Raw genomic sequence first — 6,000 nt, forward strand, 5'->3', positions numbered from 1 at the left:
CATTAATTGAGTGTCTTATACATTTTTCACACAGCCACTTATTTCCTACAAGCATATGCATACTAAATTGAAAGTTCAAGGGCAGCAACTTTTAATTTTTTCATGATGTTATGACAGGAGCAGGAAAGAATTTTATGAATGAAAATTCACCTGGTTTAAGTACAGGCTGACAACCTTCTTTTAGCAGTTGGAATGTTTTCCTAAAGAGTTTTGCCTCAGGCAAGTCTCTGCTTTTAGAATAAATCAGATCAAGTTCAATTTTATCTGTGTTTTACTTTTGGCTCACTGTTTATTTTGCAAGTAAAACTCAAAATCAACAGTTGGGTTTAGGGTGAACATTAAGGAAATTGTGCCCACACTGCAGGGTCTGCATGAACCACCCTTGGGGAGTAATTTATTTGCTATTTTCCACATTATTTTGGAAAAGCAGGTAGAACATCTTGCCTCCTAAATTAAAATAATTTTTTTTCCATTTTAAAACAATGCACATTTACTACATAAATTTCTGAAAATCAGAAAAAATAAAAGGAATTGTTTTTAATGTACATTGTAATACCACAAGCAGAAGATATCACTATTCTATTCTTCTTTCTTTCCTTCTGACATTGTTTTTCATATATATATATATATATATTTGGATGGTATTATATAATTATGATTATCCAGGATTCACAATTTTTATCCGGTTTTTCCCTCCACTTGGAATTCATCGTTTTATTCATTCAACAAATATTCATTGAGCAATACAGCATACATTTGTACTTTAATTTTATACACATAATTTTTAATAGCTGCATAAAATCCCATAAAATACTTTTACTATAGCTTATTTAACCAACTTTCTATTATTGGATGTTAAGTTTCCTATTACTTTTTGACCTGAAAATTTTCTTTTTTTCTTTTGATTCTTAGTTTCTTTTAATTGGAAAAGTAATACATACAAATCATAAATCCAAACAGTAAAAAAGGGTTTATATGACCTCCCGTCCATACCTCCAAATTCCTAGTCTTTCTCTTATTATCTGTTTCACATCTCCTTCTTTCAAAACAGTCTACATATATACAAACTGCCTTTTTTTCCTATACAAATAGAAGCATGCTATATACAATGTTTTCAATGCTTTATACCTTATTTTTCATTTTCATCTCAACTACATGGAATTAGTCCCTTATCTGCAGAAGACTCTTGATATTATAGGGAGAAATGATTAAGTATCATTTACTTAATCAGTTCTCTATTGATGTATACCTAGATTATTTACGATTTTTTTCTAGGTCTCTAGCCTATTGCATTGGTTAGTATGGCTTGAACAATGTTAATTTGTTCCTCACTTTAATAGGGAAATATCTAGTTATCCAACATTAAGCACGATCCTGGCTTTTGGGTTCAGATAGAAAATCTTGTTAAGGAATTATCCATCTATTATTATATTAATGTTATAAAAATCAAGAATGGATGTATTTTTGGTATCTATGGAAATGAATGCAGTTTTCTCCATTGATCTATTAATTGGTGGAAGTATATTAAAATTTTTCTTAGAATCAAGTCATCTCTATATTCCTAGGAATTTAGGCAATATTTAGAGTTCTAATCATACTGTATATACAATTTGAATCATTTATTTTTACCTTAGCATAACAAAATCTTTTATGATTTTATTTTAAATCCTTTATAAATATTATTTTATTGACTGCATAATTTTCTATCTAGCAGATTCATTATTATTTTCTTCTTTTTCTATTGTTGAGTATTTAATTTTCCATTTCAAGCTATTCTAAACAATGGGAAACAGATTAAACAATTTTCTGACAAATGCAGTATAATTCAGATGTATGCCTCAGTCTTCTAGCCATAAGGGTTTTAACATTTAAATTCAAATAATTTGAGTGTCCATCTCACTGTGGTGGAAAATCTTGTGTGTACCCCAGTGTGTATCTTTGAGGATCACCTGGGACTTGCTTCTAACCATCACATCTACTTCAGATTTTTGGCTTCTGCTGAATTTTGATCTCATTTATCTCTGAATTCTTAAGGAATTTCCCTTTTCTTTCTTTTGTTGACTCAACAAAGATCAGAACCCTTTTTAAAAATTCTCCAAAGCACAATCCAAACAAGGCAGTTTTCGAAGATAGTTATGTATAATAGACTTTTATTGTTGATATAGTGAGTACTTACCCTGAGTTATAGTACAATTGATGAGATTAATATTAGACATTCATGTTCTTAAAAGTTCTTCGGCCATTTGTGCTATTGAGAACTAGTCATTTTGTGACTTTTCCTTGAACGTTATTTTCCTCCTTCTCCTTTCACCTCTGTACTGTCCAGAGATGAGATATCCCTCTCTCATGCCTGTCCTTAAAAATTGAAAATTCGGGCTTCCCTGGTGGCGCAGTGGTTGAGAGTCCGCCTGCCGATGCAGGGGACATGGGTTCGTGCCCCGGTCCAGGAAGATCCCTCATGCTGTGGAGCGGCTAGACCTGTGAGCCATGGCCGCTGAGCCTGCACATCTGGAGCCCGTGCTCCGCAACGGGAGAGGCCACAACAGTGAGAGGCCTGCGTACCGCAAAAAAAAAAAAAAAAAAAAAAATTGAAAATTCTTCCTATTTACATCACCCTATCTTTAAAAAACCTTTCCCTGAAAGCCACCAGGGAGTTCAAGTCTTTTGAGCATTAACAGCCCAGACTCCTTGTTTTGTGCCTACAATTAACTCTGCACTTTCCTTCTCCACAATCCAATATAAGCATATCCAAATCTGGTTCAGTAACAAGTCTGGGCTTCTAAGTGTGATAGTTATAGTGGATAGCCAGCCTCCAAGATGACTCCCAATAATCCCCACAAAATATTTTGTTGTTTGTAAATCAGCAAAAGAAAAATATATGTTTTATATAAAGAAAGATGAGAACCACTCATAAAAAATGGTTTTGTGCAAAGGGTTTGAGTAGAACAGATTTGACATAGGAGGTGAAATGCATCAATCACTAGTAAACACTGAAACTAACAACAAATTTATATACCATAGATCAGTAGCCTGGCCTTTAATCTAAACACATCTAACTACGTTTTAGAGAGACAACAAAATCCTTTTCTTCACTAAGACTTGCTTTCCAATATTGATTCCAATTGACTTCAAATATATTTACTAAAGGTCATCACATTAACAAACATTAATTGAGTGTCTTATACATTTTTCACACAGCCACTTATTTCCTACAAGCATATGCATACTAAATTGAAAGTTCAAGGGCAGCAACTTTTAATTTTTTCATGATGTTATGACAGGAGCAGGAAAGAATTTTATGAATGAAAATTCACCTGGTTTAAGTACAGGCTGACAACCTTCTTTTAGCAGTTGGAATGTTTTCCTAAAGAGTTTTGCCTCAGGCAAGTCTCTGCTTTTAGAATAAATCAGATCAAGTTCAATTTTATCTGTGTTTTACTTTTGGCTCACTGTTTATTTTGCAAGTAAAACTCAAAATCAACAGTTGGGTTTAGGGTGAACATTAAGGAAATTGTGCCCACACTGCAGGGTCTGCATGAACCACCCTTGGGGAGTAATTTATTTGCTATTTTCCACATTATTTTGGAAAAGCAGGTAGAACATCTTGCCTCCTAAATTAAAATAATTTTTTTTCCATTTTAAAACAATGCACATTTACTACATAAATTTCTGAAAATCAGAAAAAATAAAAGGAATTGTTTTTAATGTACATTGTAATACCACAAGCAGAAGATATCACTATTCTATTCTTCTTTCTTTCCTTCTGACATTGTTTTTCATATATATATATATATATATTTGGATGGTATTATATAATTATGATTATCCAGGATTCACAATTTTTATCCGGTTTTTCCCTCCACTTGGAATTCATCGTTTTATTCATTCAACAAATATTCATTGAGCAATACAGCATACATTTGTACTTTAATTTTATACACATAATTTTTAATAGCTGCATAAAATCCCATAAAATACTTTTACTATAGCTTATTTAACCAACTTTCTATTATTGGATGTTAAGTTTCCTATTACTTTTTGACCTGAAAATTTTCTTTTTTTCTTTTGATTCTTAGTTTCTTTTAATTGGAAAAGTAATACATACAAATCATAAATCCAAACAGTAAAAAAGGGTTTATATGACCTCCCGTCCATACCTCCAAATTCCTAGTCTTTCTCTTATTATCTGTTTCACATCTCCTTCTTTCAAAACAGTCTACATATATACAAACTGCCTTTTTTTCCTATACAAATAGAAGCATGCTATATACAATGTTTTCAATGCTTTATACCTTATTTTTCATTTTCATCTCAACTACATGGAATTAGTCCCTTATCTGCAGAAGACTCTTGATATTATAGGGAGAAATGATTAAGTATCATTTACTTAATCAGTTCTCTATTGATGTATACCTAGATTATTTACGATTTTTTTCTAGGTCTCTAGCCTATTGCATTGGTTAGTATGGCTTGAACAATGTTAATTTGTTCCTCACTTTAATAGGGAAATATCTAGTTATCCAACATTAAGCACGATCCTGGCTTTTGGGTTCAGATAGAAAATCTTGTTAAGGAATTATCCATCTATTATTATATTAATGTTATAAAAATCAAGAATGGATGTATTTTTGGTATCTATGGAAATGAATGCAGTTTTCTCCATTGATCTATTAATTGGTGGAAGTATATTAAAATTTTTCTTAGAATCAAGTCATCTCTATATTCCTAGGAATTTAGGCAATATTTAGAGTTCTAATCATACTGTATATACAATTTGAATCATTTATTTTTACCTTAGCATAACAAAATCTTTTATGATTTTATTTTAAATCCTTTATAAATATTATTTTATTGACTGCATAATTTTCTATCTAGCAGATTCATTATTATTTTCTTCTTTTTCTATTGTTGAGTATTTAATTTTCCATTTCAAGCTATTCTAAACAATGGGAAACAGATTAAACAATTTTCTGACAAATGCAGTATAATTCAGATGTATGCCTCAGTCTTCTAGCCATAAGGGTTTTAACATTTAAATTCAAATAATTTGAGTGTCCATCTCACTGTGGTGGAAAATCTTGTGTGTACCCCAGTGTGTATCTTTGAGGATCACCTGGGACTTGCTTCTAACCATCACATCTACTTCAGATTTTTGGCTTCTGCTGAATTTTGATCTCATTTATCTCTGAATTCTTAAGGAATTTCCCTTTTCTTTCTTTTGTTGACTCAACAAAGATCAGAACCCTTTTTAAAAATTCTCCAAAGCACAATCCAAACAAGGCAGTTTTCGAAGATAGTTATGTATAATAGACTTTTATTGTTGATATAGTGAGTACTTACCCTGAGTTATAGTACAATTGATGAGATTAATATTAGACATTCATGTTCTTAAAAGTTCTTCGGCCATTTGTGCTATTGAGAACTAGTCATTTTGTGACTTTTCCTTGAACGTTATTTTCCTCCTTCTCCTTTCACCTCTGTACTGTCCAGAGATGAGATATCCCTCTCTCATGCCTGTCCTTAAAAATTGAAAATTCGGGCTTCCCTGGTGGCGCAGTGGTTGAGAGTCCGCCTGCCGATGCAGGGGACATGGGTTCGTGCCCCGGTCCAGGAAGATCCCTCATGCTGTGGAGCGGCTAGACCTGTGAGCCATGGCCGCTGAGCCTGCACATCTGGAGCCCGTGCTCCGCAACGGGAGAGGCCACAACAGTGAGAGGCCTGCGTACCGCAAAAAAAAAAAAAAAAAAAAAAAATTGAAAATTCTTCCTATTTATTATGCAGAGCAATTCAATGCTCTCTTTATTTACCCTTATCTCACAACCAGCCACATCCCAAGACCTATCTTCCACAACTGAAATGATCCTTCAATTTTTTTCTTTTTTCTAATCAAAAGACATTTCTCTCCGGAGAAGAATTGCCCCTCCAGATTTTAACCCACTCCTGGAGCCCCATTCCAACCCTCTCCAGGGCTGCTGATCAGTTTAGAACATAGTCCTGAGT

Source organism: Physeter macrocephalus, chromosome 12, assembly GCF_002837175.3.
Source record: "Physeter macrocephalus isolate SW-GA chromosome 12, ASM283717v5, whole genome shotgun sequence".
Lineage (NCBI taxonomy): Eukaryota > Metazoa > Chordata > Mammalia > Artiodactyla > Physeteridae > Physeter > Physeter macrocephalus.